Source organism: Hibiscus syriacus, unplaced genomic scaffold, assembly GCF_006381635.1.
Source record: "Hibiscus syriacus cultivar Baekdansim isolate YM2019G1 unplaced genomic scaffold, ASM638163v2 tig00117005_pilon, whole genome shotgun sequence".
Taxonomy (NCBI): domain Eukaryota; kingdom Viridiplantae; phylum Streptophyta; class Magnoliopsida; order Malvales; family Malvaceae; genus Hibiscus; species Hibiscus syriacus.
The window spans coordinates 2,570,877-2,590,711 of NW_024063519.1; the positions used below are offsets into that span (position 1 = coordinate 2,570,877).

General features: G+C 33.6%; 1 pseudogene; it reads left to right on the forward strand.

Annotated features, from left to right (window-relative positions):
* Positions 1-3,131: 3,131 nt before the first annotated feature.
* Positions 3,132-9,726, forward strand: LOC120194925 (annotated as a pseudogene).
* The last annotated feature ends 10,109 nt before the right edge of the window (positions 9,727-19,835 follow it).

Here is a 19,835-nt window from a genome sequence, read left to right on the forward strand (position 1 = left end):
AGAAGGTTTAAAATTAATAAATTTGCTCATGTAGAGCAATGGGAAAAAAAGATTTTTTTTGTATAAAAGACCCATAATATTATTTTTTTGATATAGAGTCATTGTTACAGTGTCAAAAAGAGGATGTCGAGAACATTATACGACTTTAATTTTTTCGGGAAAAATGCATGAACTATAGTACGTCTTCTTTATCACCGACTAAATTTTTTATGCATTTTTATGGTTATTGTTTGGAAAAGTCGAAGACGCACCACCGAAAAATTGAAGTTGCATGGTACTATCGGTGTCATCCCTTTAACATTGTAGCAATAACTTTAAATAAAAAATTAATAATACGATAAAAGCCTTATATGGAAAATTCCCATTTTCCCGCTTCTCTACAGGAGCAAAATTCCATGTTCAAATTATGACAAACAAAGCAAAGGAAGTGAAAGGCTTTTTGATGAAACCAAAACAGGGATTAAAGGACTTGTCGACTCAAATGCCGTGAATATTTTGGATTTTTTAATTCAATTCATCAGCAACATGAGTTTTCTTTTAAGTTGTTGTACCCTTGTAAAATCTATTTGGTAAAATTAATATTTTTCTAAAATTTATTTCAATAGAAGTTTTGAAAGAATATCTCCTAAAATAAAGTTTCATACATCTAACACATCGAAAGTTATAATATCTAAATGATATTTGATAGATTCATGAAATATACCAAAATAAATATACTCTCAATTGATAATATATTTTAGGTTTACTAATTTAAGAGTAGTCATAATGATTCAATCTCTAACATCGGTTAAGACTGAAATAAAGGATGAAACTATGTCCTCGATTACGTCTCTTCTTCTTCTCTTAGAGATGGAAGATTTTAATATCAGCCACTGACCATATAACCAACAGCTACAATTCTTCAATCAAATTAAAAAGAATAAACAATTAATGATGGATTCATTTATTTCCCATCAACGCAATTGATTAAACCATGGAACTCCTGTTTGCATTATGGACAGCATGGTAGAAGGCGTAAGTGGGTTCCATGTAGAGGTGGGTATACGGCCCGTTTAGCCCGCGAGTTTTGACGGTGTGAGTTTAAACGGAGTGGACTAAAAAGCCCGCATTCATAAATATTTTGATTTTTAAGATCCGCAGCCTGTCCATTTAACCCGCGGGCTAAACGGGCTTACTTGCGGTCCGTTAAATAAAAATAATTTTAAATACTTTAAATGTAATAAAAATAATATTTTAATTTAATACACCGTTAATTAATATATATATATATATAATGATATAATTATTTAAACTCAAATTAAAAAAACAATATTACTTATATCACCAAATTGAAAAACAAATATGACAATAACCACATTATACTTTTATAAAACGCGATTATTCAAGGCTATAATATAAAGACACAAAAGTGTCTTAAAGCATAAATTCAAACATAAAAATTCAACAAAGTTAAACATTATATAAATCTAACTAGAAAGTTGTCAAGTGGTCCTAATAATTATATTTTATGGATACTTTAGAGAAAGACTAAAACATAATATGAAAATATAAAATAAAATACTTATAGTATAAGAGTAAATTTAAAAGATATAGTTATACTAAAATTGATAAAATATAAGTCATTAATTTGTTAAAATATGTTTATTTTGTAAAAGTCTTTAAAAGTTAAAAAAAGATGTTCTTAATTTTTTCTTTTACTTTTCTTTCTTATTTTTAATCAAAATATTACGTGTCATGTGATATATTATTAGAATATCAAGTGACTTTTAGTTTATTTTCTCTAAAATTTTATGAATTTTAAATTAAGTAGACTTTAGTGGATTTCGCAGATAGCCTACGATTATACCCATTAAACCCGCGGGTTTAACGGTCCGGGCTAAAAAGCCTATAATTTAAATGATCTTCAATTTTTGAAATTTGAAACTCGCATGGATCACGAGTTAAACGGGTAGCCCACGAACCTTAGCCCATATACCCAGCTCTAGTTCCATGAACAACAGGAGGATGAGAAGATGCAATGGTAGGTGCAGCCATGGCCAGGGACTATAAGCAGACAGGTATTCCTGCAGTAGAGATATGCTGCAAAATTATTTAGTTTAGAAATAAAAATTTAAAGTGCAAATGTCGGAATAATGGGTCCCATCAGAAGTCAAACAAAATTTATATTTACCACGTGGCAGCGCGTATAATCTCTTTATCTTTCTTCCTCACTCGCGACGACGTTTATTAGCATTGTTTTGAAAATTGAATCGGGGTTTAAACGGTTCAATCAAGAATCGTTGTCTAATCCGGTTCAATCTAGATCGATTGAACCGTTACTAGTGAACCGGTCAGAACCGTTGAATCGTTCAAATCGGACCGGCTGAAAATCAGGAAAAACTGCCAATTTTTTTTTAATTAAACCAAACGACGTCGTTTGTTAAACGAGCCAAGTCGAACTCGAGTATTGTTGAGCTAGACTCGAACTTGAAAAATTTAAAAGTAAGCTCAACTTGATTCAAACTCACGAGCTAAAAAATATGAAGTTTAACTCGAACTCGAAATATAATATTGAAACTTGAACTCGAAAAGGCTTGAACTCAAAAAAAATTAAAAGCTCGATTGAAGCCTAAAATTCGAACTTGATTGAAGTGAAAGAATAGTTCACTTAATGCTTACCAAAAGGCTCAATGATTTTAAATGTCAAATTACCTCTATTATTTATAGAAGTTAGTTGAGATGATCTTTTATGTTTCTTAGTCACGTGAGATTGATTTAATATGTTTTACCTTAAATATTATGTCGTAGTTAATTTGAATCATTTTTTTTCACTTGATTTTATGGTTTTGAACTTATATATGTTATGACTTATTTTGAATATGAATTACGATATAAAAAATTATTTTTATTAAATATTTTTTGTATTTTTATTTAATTTTTTAAATAATTATGACTTCATTCAATTCTTCTGATCGATCGAACCGATTCGACTGATTAGACTAATAAATCGGTATCATGATCGGTTCCTAACCTAGTCTCTCTGCTCTGTCTCTTTTGTTTTTTTCTCTCTCTCTCGCTCTCTTCGAGTCGGCTCATTTTCGCTCCAATATTTCTCTCCCACTTTTTCCCTCCAGGAAAGCTGCGAATCTCTCCCACTTTTTCCCTCCAGGAAAGCTGCGAAGAAAAGAAAGTTCTGTTTTCCTTCTAAATTTATATTTTGGAAACTCCAGAGTACCTCAATTGTTGAGATTTTAGATGGATTTGTCTCCACATGCTTCATTTACCTCGATTCTTTAGTTATAGAAGCTCAATGAGTTCCAAGGGCGGCCGAAGAAAGACGAGACTCGACCGCCGTAAGCAGCGAAGCACATCGACTATGATACAGCGACTTTTTCTTCGTCTCTTGACTCTCCTCCTCCCCCTCTTCTTCTCTAATCACGCGATCGCTCAATTTGTCAGATAAAAAAGCTTCCGTATCCAAGGAACCGATGGAGAGTTCGATTTTATTTGTCGGACCTTGGGCCTTTTGGGGCCTGAGATTTTCCCATTCCACCCGCCGCTTGGGAGGCCCGTAAAATTCGATCGTCGTCGTCAGATGTTTTGCCTTTATCCAAATTGAACCGGCTGGATAGTCCTAAGGAAGAGACAGACAAGATAAAATACGACACTCAAATAATAGTCTCTGAATTAGCTGATAGGGTTTTGGCTACTGATTTAACCATAGATGACTCGCCCGAGTTAAAGTTAAACGAGTGTTGACGTACCGATAGAAACTTGGTGGATGTTGCTACTGCAACTAAGTTGAAATCAAACGCATGTTGGGCTTTGAATGTTTCGGATGGCGGAGGGGGTAACGGAATTAAAGGGAATATGTCACCGGTTTTAAAGCCGCCTCCGGGGATTAAGCTGCCGATAGTCGATAATGCGTGCTCAACTTGGGATCTGTTTAGGGATTTCACCCCCGAAGATTATAAAGGGTGTCTGGATCCGGTTCAGTTACATTCATCTTCCGATAAAGAAGATAAAGGAGAGGAGGGTGAGGGCAATGAAGAAAATGCTAAGGATGAGGAGAATTTAATGAAAATTGAGAGACTACAGTGGTTTCTAAGTCGTGTTTGTGTACGACTTCAAATGATGATGATTCATCAAGTTCTACTACAGAGTCTACGTCAAATATTTCCCCTAATGGTAGGTTTAAAAGAACAATTACTTATTGGGAGAAAGGTGAGCTTCTGGGGCGTGGATCATTTGGATCAGTTTTCGAAGGGATTTCTGAGTAAGTGGTGAAATATTGCCCTCATACTTCACTTCGAGGTTCTTCAAATGCTTATATTAGTTTTAAAAAAAATAAAGTTAATTTATCTTTTATATGTAAAAACTAGGAAGGGAACCGCCTCAAGTGCAATAATCATAATTTTGTCACTTGGGGTCCTGGGAGGCACTCTTTTAAAGATTAGAAAGCTTCTAGTGTTAAGAGGTGTTCTTGGTGTTAGTTAAGCATCCCGAGAAAGGCGTTGCTACTTCTTCCCCATCAGCCTAGTTCATGTTGCCCCTTCCCTTAGTTCATTGGAGAGCAACGTTTTACTTGTTTTGGGGTTACGTTTTAACATTGCTAGATGTCGTCAATATGAATGTTATCCTTTTGGTTGATCTGCCTTTAAGTTGTACTTCGTTTGCTGATTGAAGTTTTGCATAATTGACGCACTCCTTGCTCTTGTTACAGACAGTATATTGCTTCCAATGATCCTGTAACACCCCAACCCGTACCCAACCCGAATACGAGTATGAGGTGTCACATTGACTTTTCAAACCTTGACACTTAAAGAAAAAATCCCGGGGAATTTAAAACTTGGTTTAAAACAAAATACTTTAATTTACATAAAAGAGTCTACAAAATACAAACTCGATCAGAGTGCTCATAATTAACGACTTATTACATGCCAACACTCTATACACAAAAAAATACATACTTTGTCGATTACTTCTGATCTGATCTTCTAGTAATAATATTGTCCTTGCCACTTCTATTCTTGCTCTTCACGTTTCTTGGTACGTACGTGTAAATCACTTACACGCTAAGTCATAGACTTAGTGAGGCAATAAATAAACATGTAACAGTAGATTCATGAATATGCATTCTTACCATTTGATCATGATATTTCAATATGCATGGATATATTTCCTATGACATATATAATCAAGTCATGCACACATGAAACTTACCTTTTTACATCACTTTCACTTTAATTTATATTTCAATTGCTGTTGTTGTTGCCCATGTATATTATTGAGAATAGAGGTATGTGAGTACATTGAGGTTATGCACTAATGCTGTCACCACAGCTCGTATAAATTCCCTCATGGGACACCAAACATTTGTTCAGTATTCGTTCCGAAGGACTGCTATATATGTCCCGTAGGACCACTACGTCCCGAAGGACTACGTCCCGAATGACTACAATACCCTCGACTCTTGGCATGCCAACTATACCTATAACTCTCGTATCATATACTATGGGCATTTATTATGAATATATTTCTCATCACTTGTTCTTTCTCTTCTGTCACATACCACATGTATATGTAACCATATATTTCATATCATATCACATATTGCATATTCATATGTCATTTCATATATTCACATAGCTTATTTCATTTCACATTGGTCATATCTCATAGCATATATCACATATGCATATAATCATGTATATCATATTATATATCTTATGTTTCATGCTCTTATGTTTATGCATATCATGTATTCATGTACATATAAGAATCACATATCAAAAACATTTTAGGAGTCACTTCTTACCGTAGTAACTCCATCATTGGCTCATCGCAAGCCAATGTTCGTTCAATAATATAAGAACAATTAAAATTGCACTCACCTTAGCCTTGTTTGATTTGAATCAATTCTAATCCTTTGATTATTCCAGAACTTGTTTAGGCTCAATATCTACATAAATATAACATTTCAAAACAATTATCAGAAGTCTAAACCTTAAACTTGATGTTAACAACTTAAGTCAGATTATTGAACCCAATTTCATTTTTACCCCCTGGACATTCTGGAATTTTTCGTCCAAGAGGGAGAATCGATTCTCATTCATAGGGTATCGGTTCCCTCTACCCATAAATTGTATTTTAACCCCGAAAATCATCAATTCTTCACTTAATTCTTCTATTTTAAATCCCTATCATGTCATTAAACTCAACTACCATTGCTTAAACCAACTTATATCCATGAAAATCATCTATAACTTCAAAATCCTATCCTTCATATGTAATTCAAGAATCATACTCAAATTTCAATATGTTCTAAATACCATTCTAACACTTCATATTCCTTAATTAGCATGATGACAAGTCAAATTTAACTTCAAATTCAACTTATCAACTCTTTTCCATGATTTCATATAAAAACTCGTTTTCTTAAATCTCTTATAACTTCTTCATCTTTTTGTTTTAAAACAAATTAAGCTTTCCTTAAGCTTAATTATCATCTAGTGATCATAATCCAACTTTTAAAACAACAAATAACCAAGAAAATAGAAAACTCACCTTTGTTGTGGCTTTCTCTCGTATAGAATAACAAATAGGAGAAGAAGAGATATTCTTCTTATCCCTTTCCCCCGTATATATCCTCAACCTAATACAATTTAATCATTTAATGGTTAAATGATCATTTTGCCCTTTAATTCTTTTAATAATTACTAACAATCCTTCCAGATAAATCATTGAATTATCCAATTATTCTACTTTAATCACCAAAATCTGAAGTTTTACAATTTAGTCACTAACCCGTATTTTAGGGTGTTACAGATCCTATGTGGTTAGGAACTGTTCATTGGAGATATCTTGTTGTATATCTAGTTTCAAGATGGCGGTTTTAGTTGTTTTGTCAAAGTTCCTAATCTACTCTTAATCTTTCCAACCATAATCTGCTTAACACCTGTGGAGAACATTACATGCCTAACCCTTCCCAAACCCACAACCTCTAGGACTCCATGATGTCCATCAATAATATGCATAACATATGAGCTTGTACTTGGTATGAATTTAATTTTTGACTATTCATTATTTCTCAAGAGTCAAAAAATGTAGGGAAAAACATTTTACTAGGATCTTTGAGATATGGGGTTAATTGGTGAGATTTTGAAATATCTAAGGCTCTGGCCTCAAAGCTATTTGTTGGCTTCTTCTCAGAGTGACAGAAGGTGTCGCTGTTAGAAATACTTTCAGAATGGTAAGGAAATGCATGTTTGATCATATTAGCAACTAATCTGTTGTCTACTTGTCCAGTAGATTATGTCTTGCATTTATTAAGAGGAGATATTTTCCGTTTAGTCACGCAATATAATTATTTATTTAATTTATTTCCTTGTAGCAAGGGATTCTTTTTTGCCATGAAGGAAGTTTCATTGCTTGATCAAGGAAGTCAGGGGAAGCAAAGTATTATCCAACTTGAACATGTAAGTCAGATTTTTGTCTTTTGATTGCTTAAATGTTCATTAACTTGAAATATGATATGATTTCTTTGTTCCCTTCCTTTTTCAGGAGATTGCTCTTTTAAGTCATTTGAACATGAAAACATAGTTCAGTATTACGGCACACATAAGGTACTAATTTCGGACTTTTACCTTGGCCTAATAGACCTTGTAATTTTGCTTCTTAATTGTCTAATGTTTCTTTTGATTTTATGGTTTTTTGCAGGATGACTCCAAATTATACATCTTTCTTGAGCTTGTAACCAAAGGCTCCCTTTTAAATCTATATCAGACGTATCATCTCAGAGATTCTCAGGTCTCTGCATATACAAGGCAGATTCTGCATGGATTGAAGTATCTTCATGACCGAAATGTGGTTCACAGGTAAGTCAAGGGACCTTATATTACTGCTCAATTATTTATGCACCACTTAAAAACATTTTTTTTTCTCTAACCAAATATTAAAAATGATATAAACATTTATTCAATTAACTGATAGAAGTTTTTAAAATCCTTATTTCTATTGGGACCTGTTGCAGTGAATCATTATCTGTATGCATTTATATTATTTCTTCTTGGAAGACATTTAAAGTCAAGAAAATGATGATATTTGATCATAGAAATTTTTCTAGGCATTTTAATTAATATTTTATTTATTTTCCCTTAAGATTGGGTGTCCTCTTTATCTCTGTTATGACCTTGAAAGTAAAATTATCTTTTCCTATGTTTTACCTAAATCGCCAGACACTTTGAATATTCTGCTCTCAAGGCTCGTTTACTTGTCTGGTGATACAGGGATGTTAAGTGTGCAAACATTTTGGTGGATGCAAGTGGCTCGGTAAAGCTCGCAGATTTTGGGTTGGCAAAGGTTTTTATCCAATCCCAAGACTTGGTCATCTTTCTTGTTTTAGCATCTTTTTAAGATGGTCAAATCAGCGTAATTGGTGATATTGGTGCTGGTGCTTGTTTTCAGGTAACCAAGTTGAATGATGTTAAATCATGTAAAGGGACAGCTTTCTGGATGGCCCCTGAGGTTTGCCTCTTATTTTTCTCTTTCAGATGTGATAACCTGTAATAGCTATTTGATGTGCGTACAATATCAATTTCTTCTGTATGAGAGATACTGCTTGAGCAGGGGTGGCGCAATGCACCCCCACCCTTCTCTTTCCCCCACTTAAAAAGAGGTAAAATTAAGGTTTAGTCCCTGTAGAAATCGTTAACTTATAAATGAATACAATGGTAAAGTTTCATTTCCCCTCCTTTCAAAATTTTTAATTCAATTCAAACAAATAAATGATGGCATACATTCTTAGTAAATATTTCTGTTCTATATAAGGATGATCAAATACATTCTTTTCAGATATATCTGTATAGTGGACAAAAGATGCAAATCACTCTTACTGATCCATCATAACTTTTCTGATGCTTCATTCATTGCCTGGATCTTAACGTTTAGCTTACAATGAACACTTCTCCGTTTATCATTTAGGCCACCAGCACTTTCCTAGCAGTAGTAGTATTTGATTTGGCAATTTTCATGGACTGATAGCTAATGCTGATAATGGCAGTTCTCCCTTTCTGAAAGACTGCTGGCCCTTTTCTAAATCATACATTTTTCCCCCAGTTCCTAGTAGGATTGGTGTTCTTGAATTCTGATTATCAACTGTTAAATTACAGGTTGTCAATCAGAAGGGTCACGGGTATGGACTTCTTGCCGATATATGGAGCCTTGGTTGTACTGTGTTGGAGATGTTAACTCCTCAGATTCCATACCATTATTTGGAATGTGTATGTACCACTTCTTCCCGATAAAAACATTGGTTATGCTTATAATAAGTTTATATAAAATTTAAATGAAGGAAAAAAAAGAAATTCAGGAAATTTCCTGATATGAACATTTGTTTCATATAATTTCCTCCTTCCACAAGAACGATTTAGTTTTTGATACTCTCCTTTCTCAAGGAATTGTTCTCTCTTTTAATGACATATTTGGTGTAACTTGAAACAGATGCAAGCATTGTTTAGAATTGGCAGAGGTCAGCCTCCAGCAGTTCCCGATTCTTTGTCAAAAGATGCACACGATTTTATGTTGCAATGCTTACAAGTCAATCCTGATGCTCGCCCAACTGCTGCTATACTCTTACAGCTTCCATTTGTAAAGAGGACTCTTCCAACGCACTCAGGCTCAGCATCTCCTCATATTGGTCATCGGAGTTGAATATTCAGCCTTGAAACTAAAGCGCAGCAAGTGATCAGGTAACAATACATTTTCCCCTTATCACATGTTTATATCTCCTTATTGATCCTAGACTCTCACTATATATCATACCCTAAGTTACATGAAAATTACCCTTAAACAATGGGTACATTTTTTATATTAAGTTTAAGCTTCATTCCATCTTTGTTATCGAAAGGCCAAAAAGAAAGGAACTTTGTTATCCCGACTGTGTGCTGAAAGTTGCATATCCGATTGGTATTTAAATTTTACATAGTGATTTAGCCTCATTTTTTTTTTTTTTGCTGTTGCATGCAGCTTGGTCCGTCATGAGGAAGAATAAAAGTTTGCTTCCTCGGGCTCCAATGTTGCTACCTTTAGTTTTGCCCCTAGGAGCCTCAAACCTGGTAGGCTGAAACAATTCTGAAGCATTGAGTGTGGCCTATTGGCGTAATGGCACTGACATGGATCTAAATCTCCATGACCATGAATTCCCACAGATGCTGTAGAGAGAACCACTGCTCTTAATGTTAAATTATTTGTTATATTTTTGAAAGGTTTGGGATTTTGATTTAGCCTCTATTTTTTTCTTTTTTGTTTTCTGTAGTTTTTTTTGGGGTTATTGGTTGAAACATTAGGTGTAATGGAAATTGCTGTAACAATCAGAGAAGCATATCTTTGTATGTGTATCCCATCACTGATGCAAAGAAATAAATTCTAGTTTGCTCATATATTGAATATACGAGGAACACGTCGCTTTATGATTTTGATATATCGTAATTGATTGTTATTACCATCGAGATTCGTGAACTAATTTTATGACCCTATTATTTTTATTTTTAGAAGGATAAACTACATAAATGATTCGTTAACTGCTTACATAGTCAGTTGACCAATCACTAATTCAATAGAAGTTGTTGACCTTTTATGGAAATTACTTCTTCTTCCCCTCTCCCTTCTTCTTCCCCAGAGAAGTTGTTACCCTCAAAAAGGCCAAAGTCAGATCTCTAGTATAAAGTTGCCTCTCCATAATAACTTGTTGGGTATCTCGTTGTTCACAACTCATTCACTCTTTCTCCTTCTCCTTCTTCACAGCTCATTCTTTGCTCCTCCTCTACCTCCACTGTATTCATTATTTGTCTTAGTTTCGGATCCAAAAACAAATCATCATTTTGGTTTAATTTACACATTTATACACCAAAAACACAGTAAAAAAAAATCTAATGGGGATCTTCTCCTTCACCGCCATAGCTTTATCATCATTTTTTTGGACTCCGTCATTGCATGTCCATCGTCCGACCGAGAAGCATTGTTGAGTTTAATGGTACACATCGTCGCCGTCGCTGAGTTATGGAACCCTCGTTTGCTTACCGATTTTACCAGTGGAATTTCCTGGATCCGCGTCCTCCTCTCCATCTTCAACACTTGTTCCATGGCTCCCTCTCTCGCTCCTCTTAGTGAGTTTACCTGTGTATCCCTCATTTTGTTCTTTTGCCTTGAATTTTCTCGAAATTTCGATGTGGTTTGGGAATTTTCTTGAATGTACGAGGGAATATGTAGCTTCCTTAGGCTTTTTAGCAGCAACCTCAGTTTACATTTAACTACGGCATGCTATGTCTAAATAGTTTCACCTGGAAACTCTGTTTAATGCCATCACTGATACTAAAGCTCTGCCTAAACAATTGCATTGCCGGGAAATAATACCTTATAAACGAGTCCTTAAATTTTATTGAAGGAAAAACATTTTTGCTTTTTCATTCAATCTTCGAAGAAGTAAAATATTCATTCTTGTATATTTGCAGGAAACTATAAAAGTAATGGTTTTCTTAAAGTTTCTGCAATGGGGGCTTGAATCATATGGTTTAGTAGGAATTAGGAAATATGGGTTTGAAGCTTTAGAGATGCCTTCAGTTAGCTGGTCCAATAAAAAATACGGGGAAGAAGAAGCAATTTCCATAAAAGGTCAACGACTTCCATTGAATTAGTGATCGGTCAACGGGCAGTTCAACTTTTAGTCACCTGCAGTAACGGCAAAATGTCGTATTTTTCAAGTCGCACGGGAAATGTTATGACAGTTTGACGACTCTGCGGGGGACTTCGAGAGTAAGGCCATAAACGATTATACGTTTTTTATTCTTGAGAATTACGAACTTATATTGTATTTGATTTATGATCCTTTTGTTTATTTTGAGTTTCAACATATCATACATTATATTATTTTTAACTAATTAATTTTTTATTTAAGTGATCTTTAGAGATTTGAACAGATTTTCGGAGCTTGTGAAAGTTTCGTCTTTTGTTGTGTTTTAAAGGTTTGTTTCTCCGCATACACAATACGTGCATTTAAATACCATAAGCTCACTTACGAGCTTTGTTGTTTTTAAGTTGAGGTGAAAGGTTAGCCTACGTGAGATAATTTGTTTCTCTGTATGGGTTTTAGCAAGTAATCTTTGGTGTTCATATACCTTATGTCTACGTGAGATAAATTGTTTCTCCGCATGGACATAAGGGAATGTATCCTCTCGAATTGAACTCAATCTGCACGAGCCTATAATGGGTCAGGATTGAGGGTTTGGCAGCCCAATGGGACACTTGACATTAAGGATAAATCGAGTACCTTTTTCTCATAGTGCAGAAACACTACATATAGTGAGCCTTAGTAATCCACCCCAATGAAATTCATACCGAACCTCTGTCTGTCAATAGGTACCCAAATTAAGTGTACACAAAGGAGAAATATTTATGAACCTTTCCTTTTGCTTTTAAATTTTGTTGAACAAAAGCATGCGAACTAGATACGATGCGGTTAGGATCATTTCATTGAAATTAATCATTTTTGGGTAGAAAGCATGTTCGGGTAGGATTGTTATCTATATAAAGCATGCCCGGGTAGATATTATAATTGGATAGGTGTTATATTTATCTTTAAATAACATCTTTCAATTTTATTGATTATTTTGCCCACACTAACTTATCTTGTTCCTTTTCTTATGTCATTTTTCGTCCCTTGTTGCATTGTATTTAAGAGGATAATTAATTTTGCATCTGCATTTGCATCTTCGCATAATGCATAATGCATTGCATGTCAGAGGATCATCACTTTTGCATCTGCATTTGCATCTTCGCATTCTGCATGATCATCATAAATAAAAGAAAGGTGTTAATTAATCAAGTAATCATTAGATTAGAAGAGCGATCATTGAAATGGAAAAGAATTTTCATAACAAGAAAGAACCCAATCCAACGGTTCGAGCTTAGTCCGAAGAAACATAAATGGCAAAATGAGACAACTTACCTGGGGATTATGTATCACAGATGTCAACGTCAGTTTCAAACAGAATGATCTACAAGAGCTGATAGATATTTGGAGAATAGTTACCAATGAGAAATTTCACGAGAAATATGGAGGCATGGTTTATCTCTTTCGTAAAAGATAGATGATCTGTTGCTTAAAGCTCTGGTCCGATGTTAAATTCCGCATACAACTGCTTCATTTTCAAACAGACAATATTTAACATTAACAATAGAAGAGTATGCAATTTTATTCAACTTCGAGAACCTCCAGGTAGATAGAATTCATTCCAAACTACCGAAAGTCCAATCTTCATAAGCAAGTTGGTGAAGATTACAAGTATGAAGATTGGATAGAAGTGCACATTCAACAAAAGAAAGTGTTTTTCCGGGGCATTTTCTCAAGAAGATTTCTTTGACAGATTAAAGAGGTATAAGTCATGTACTACCTATCTTTGAAGAGACTTTTCGATCCTTAAATGATTGCCATAGATTGGAGGGAAAACGATTCAGATGTTGCTCTCAACTACTCACCGTGAGGATTTTGAATTATCATAACTGCATTCATGGATGGATCTTTTTTGTAAAGATGAAAGTTCTTTTGGAAGAATGAAACTCTTTCTAGGAATGATTACTTTTGGAAATCGATACCTTTTGCATTTGCATTCTGCATTGCATTCATTCAAGCATTTTTGCATACATCATTTATAAAAGCATGTAATTAATCTGTGGAGGATTCGATGAAGTGGTCCTAACCATGTGATACCACATGGAATGAAGAAGAAATCAATACAGTTGGAGCTTGTTCAGCTGGTTGTAGGACTGAGCCTTCCAGAATGATCTGAGAAAAGAGTCTACATATCCTGAGGGTTACGATGTTGATCTCGTACAGTTACCAAATAAGCTCATGATATTCCTCCGACAATTTTAAGGCACTGAAGCTCAAACCTGATAAATTGAGGGGCATGGACAATCAAAGAAGAATGGGGGCATTGCATTTACCATTTTCATTGATAACATTGTTTTGTGTGAACACATTTTGTTCTGTCTTTCATTTTTGATTAATCTTTTAAATGATTGAATTTATGCTACCTTCTAAGGTGGAATAATTGAACGAGTTTTAATCTTTAGTTTTTTAATACCGAATGAATTAAGGATTCTTTTAATTCTTCAAGAATTATAGATTTTTGACATATGAAAAGATTAAACCTTTCTTATCATGTCCAAAGCCAAAATAAAATGCCTTGATCCTTTACCCAAAATAACTCATGGTCATTACCAAAAGACCAAATTTTGACATTACTTTCCCTTGATACAAAAAGAGTCATACCCATACCTTTATTTGAGTCAATAAAGTCACACCATCATCTTTTTAGACGCAAAACTGACATCTTCATACCAATAAAACCTAAGGCATTGAGTTGTTCGCTTGAACATGAACTTTCCTACCAGAAGGCACAACTTGGGGCATCACGCATCAATTTTCTGAAGATGAGCTTGAACATTGAGACATGCTGAGAGCAAGAAGCAGAAAAGATGAGAATTATTTCGAAATAATTATATCATGCATTAATTACATTTTTTTTCATGTGAATAAAATTAATCTTGAAAATCTATCCCCTTGGGATACCTCTTTTGCAAGGACTTCTGTGTATGAGATGATGAACGACTTTATTTCATTTATCCATATATGTATATATATATCCCTTGTTGTCCCCTTTTGAGCCTATAGTATTTTTTTCTAATTCAACCCTAACCAAGGATCACCCTCCACACTGGGGGGCAAAGTGAAGGAAATCTGCTCACATGAGTGAAGACATCAATCCAAAGGAGATACCAAAAGGTGAACCAAATGCCCAGTGCGAAGATCCAATCAGAAAAAAAAGAGAAAATAAAGAAAATAAAGCAAAGAGAAAATAAAAAAGAGCAACAAAAAAGAAACAAAGAAAAAAAGAACAAAAAGAAAAAAGGGATGAGAATCGAGTCGAATGGCGCATCGAGCTTCAAACCATGAGATTGATCAAGCACAATCATTCTAGATCCACTTCACTCAAAGACCAGGGTGCATCTAGAGAACATCAAGAGAAAGACATACGAGCATATTCAAATTGAGCAATACAAGATTGAAGGCATTAGAAGGAATTGATCCTTGGTTCAATACCCTTAAACACTTGTTTGGGCCTACTTATCCTTTCTTTCATAACCATGAACCATGACCTACATTACGTGCCTTAAAAATTCCCTTCTAATCATACATGGATTTCTAAACAGAAGAGACTATCTTCAGATTTCATTCCGCCCACCAGGATTAATCTTTATTTGCAAAACGTTTTCTAAAATCTTTAATGCATGATAGAAAAAAATAATATAAAAGGGGTTCAAGATGTAAATTATAAATAATATCTTGAAACCAAAGGAGGGTTCGAGTTGAAAACCTGAAAAGGCGGCTCGAATATAAAAATTGCGCAGCTGAAGTGATCGGACAAATTCCTTGATAAGGCATTGCACAATCCGAGTGTGACCTTGAGAGTTGGGAATCGGAGAACACTTCCAGTAGATGAGCATACAAGCTACCCCATCAGATCAGTGAACATCAACTAAATAAGATGGCCAAACCATTGACCAAACACAATAACCTGAGACTTTCTTATCATTTCCTTACTTAACCATTTTCCAAAGATAGCTTTAATCTTGACACTTGTCAAATAGCTATAATTTATTGAATGATTAACAGTGTAATTAATTCTTTGATATCCAATGAACTATTGTTTTATGATTTTGCCAATTGTAAAACATAGAAAGGGGTAATATTTTCAAATCTTTGATTAAACATTTTTCAAAACTCTTCTAATTGATATTTTTAGATTTTGAAAATAAAAGAAGAAAAACACTTTTCAAACAAGACAATCTCTCTAGAGTGGATCTTGGTATTTGACATGTGGCTCTCAGACACAAAGCTCATGCTTAGATTAGCGTTGAAACAAGCAATTAGGAACATTTGGGCATCTTTAAAGATTCAACAGCAAATGTTGGGGCATATTTGGAGATTCAACATTGAATATTGGGGAATCTTTGGGGATTTAACATCCTGATGTGAACGATCAGATCTTCTAAAGGCATTCCCTCCACCAGCAGGAACAAACAGTCTATCAGTATCCTTTGATATTGTTTCTCTTAAAATTTTGTCTCACTTGAGACAATTTCTCAGAATAACTTTTGTCTCGTTTGAAATAATTTCTCTATGAGATAAAAGTTTTGAGTTTGTTTCACATGAAATAAAATTGATCACCTTTGAAATTGTTTCTTTGTAAACAAATTTTTGTCTTCTTTATTGACAGTTTCTAAAAAATCTTTGAGTTTGTTTCACTTAAAACAAAGTTGATCTCACTTGAGATTGTTCTCAAAACAATTTTTGTCTCTCTTGAGATAGTTTCCTTTGAAAAATCGTTGAGCATGTTTCTTTAGAAACAAAATTTTGTCTCTTTGGAGACAAGTTTCTTGTAAAAATATCCATATTTGTGTCTTTTTTTCTTAAAACAAATATCTTTGAGATTGTTTTCCTTGAAATGAATGTTGTCTCTTTAGAGACAGTTTCTTTTGAAACATATATCTTTGAGTTATTTCATATGAAAAAAAGTTGTCTCCCTTGAGACAGTTTCTCATAAAATACTTATCTTTGAGTTTGTTTCCCTTAAAACAAAACAAAAATCTTTGAGATCATTTCCTTTGAAACGAATTTGGTCTCTCTTGAGTCAACTTCTCTTGAAACACTCATCTATGAGATCGTTTCTCTTGAAACAAATTTTGTCTCTTGAGACATTTTATTTGAAAGGATCATCTTTGAGTCGTTTCTCTTGAAACAAAAGGTTTGTGATAAACAATAACGTTAGTGATCGATTTATGACTTTTGATAGTGGTGAGAATAAAAACTTACTTAACATTAGTGACCATTTACGCAATTTACCCTTTTTATAAATATAAATCACCGTGCTGTAAAGTTATTGTTAGAAGCACGAAAATGAAAGTCTACGAATATGATTGTAATTATAAATTATTACCAGAATTTCCCGTATTAGTTGGGGTTTAGAAAACTTAATTAAAGATACTTAATGGTGGAAGAATTGTGATATTTAAATTTATAATAATGGGTTATGATTTAATATAATTTTTTTTGAAAATACAAAGTGATTATAAGGTGACATATGTTTATAATTTTATTTAATTATTGACAATATATATAATCTGTCGATGTAATTACTCAAACCTAGAATCTTAAAAGAGAATAACATTATCTTTAACCATTAAAGTTACTCAATGATTCAAGATTGAATTTGTTTCCTATCAATAGATGAATACAAAATTTATATCTTTTACAAATGTGATCAATATTTTAGAATAGGGTAAATTAGACGGGTAACCATTAAACTATTGTAAAAAATCACTTTGACCACCGTTGTTTCGTTTTAATCAAACAAACCTTCAACTATTTAAATAGTTCATTCAAGTCAATCTCCATTAATTTGTAACGGAGATATTGACATGTCAGTTAATAAAATTCGCATAAATATACATTTGGTCCTTAATACTTACACATCTATCAATTTACTCATAATTTTAATTTAATTTAAAAAATTAACCCTCCAAACCAAAGTTGCCACATGTCAACATATTATTATGACTCGTGCCATTATATTATTGGAGGTTAGTTTAATTAATTTTAATATTTTAATTAAATATTTTTTCTCACCAATCAGGTGTCACCACATATAAAGAGAAAACAAATTAGGATAGAAATGTTAAATGGGAGAATCAATCTAGGGACTAAGGGAGTCCTTAAGGACACCTTTGGCGCTAGGGCAAACCACCATTTTCCAAAATGCATAATCTTTTATATATTTTGTGTGAGATTATTTCACACACACATATATATAAAATTATTAAAAACATATCTAATAAATAAATTATATATATATAAATTATAGTTAATAAAAATTTAAAAATAAAAATGAGTTTAATATTTTTATTTTTTAAATTAAATTATTTTTAAACAATTGTAGACACACCATTTCGTCCCGATTATACATGTTAAATATTTATAATATTTATATATATTATATTGAACATATATATATATATATATTTATTATTTTTATTTATTTATATGTTCCGGGTCCAATGTTACAAATAAATTCAAACCCCAAGGCCCAATACAGGTAAACCCAACAGCCCAACAATGATCCAGAAGCAGTCCAAGACCCGCGACCCGAATCTAGTGGAGCAAACTGAATTGGTGGATTAGGGTTTTGAAACCCTAGTTAGCTAGCTTCCTCAGCGTCGCACACCCGTTCCAGCCGCATTCCCCCTCGTCTGAAGGGGGAGGTTTTCGAAGGTTCTCACCTAGATCTAGTCTCCCCCGAGGCATTTAAATAAAACAACTTGATTTTCGAAAAGAGGGGGAAGAGTTTTTTAAAAATGATTTTTTTGTTGGTCACTGCCTGTAACACCCCCAACCAGTATCCGACTCGAATACGAGTCTGAGGTGTCATATTGACTTTTCAAATTTTGACACTTAAAGAAAACAGGGAAATTTAAAACTTTCATTAAAATAAAAGCGGTTTATTTACATGGATTGACCAAAATAACCAAAATCGATCAGAGCATTCATAACTGACACTTTACTTACATGCCAACATACTATACACGATAAAATACATACTTTATCAGTTACTTCTGATCTGATCCGCTAGCAGTGCTGCTGTTCTTGGCACCCTATTTCCGCTCTTCCTGATTCTTGGTACCTACGTGTAAATCACTTACACGCTAAGTCACAGACTTGGTGAGGCATATCATCAAAGTATGTATTCACATGTATAACCATGAATTTATGAACATGCATTTTTACCATGAATCAGGACATTTCAATGTTCATGTATCAATTACACGATAACATATATGATGATAACATATACATATAACACATACATTCTCATGTCAATTCCAATTTAATTTATCTTTGGATTGCCCATGTACATTATTGAGAACAAAGGTATGTGAGTACATAGAGGTTGTGCATTATGTTGTCACCACAGCTCGTATAATTCCCTCAAGGGGCACTGAATATTTGTCCCGAAGGACCACTGTTAATCCCTCGACTCTTGGCATGCCAATTATACCTATAGCTCTCGTATCATATAACATGGGCTTAAATATGAATACATTTCTCATTTCATATCTTTTTCATCACTTTTCATATAAACACATATAATCATTTCCATTAATCCACATACCTGGATTGTTTATCTTGTAATGGCATTCGTTCCCATAATATCATATTGAAGCATAATGAATTATACATGAAGTCACTATAAAAATAATACATGTATGCATGTACATGAATCTTAAATCATGAATTCAATTATCAGAGATAAACTTATCACAAGTCTTATCTCTATACACTTTAACTAGAGAATGCACTCACCTTGGCCTTGCTTGTTTCGACTTGATCCTAATCATTTGTTTGTTCCGGAACAAAATTATGTTCTATATCTACATAGTAATACATTGATACTAATCAGTATATTAATTAATATATTCTAAACTATCACTCCTTAGGCTAAAAAGAAAGCTATTTCCAACTTTTAATAAAGGTATGCATCGATGCACTACACCATGTATCGATGCATCCCCTGACATGTGCATCGATGCACTACCTATGCATCGGTGCATAAATCCCATTCGATGTTTAATTTTAAATGAGTGCATCAATGCAATTCTTATGCATCGATGCATCAATGGCATTCGATGTTCATTTAAGATTTCTAACACAACTCTTCTTATTTCACTTCCTTTAAGATTTC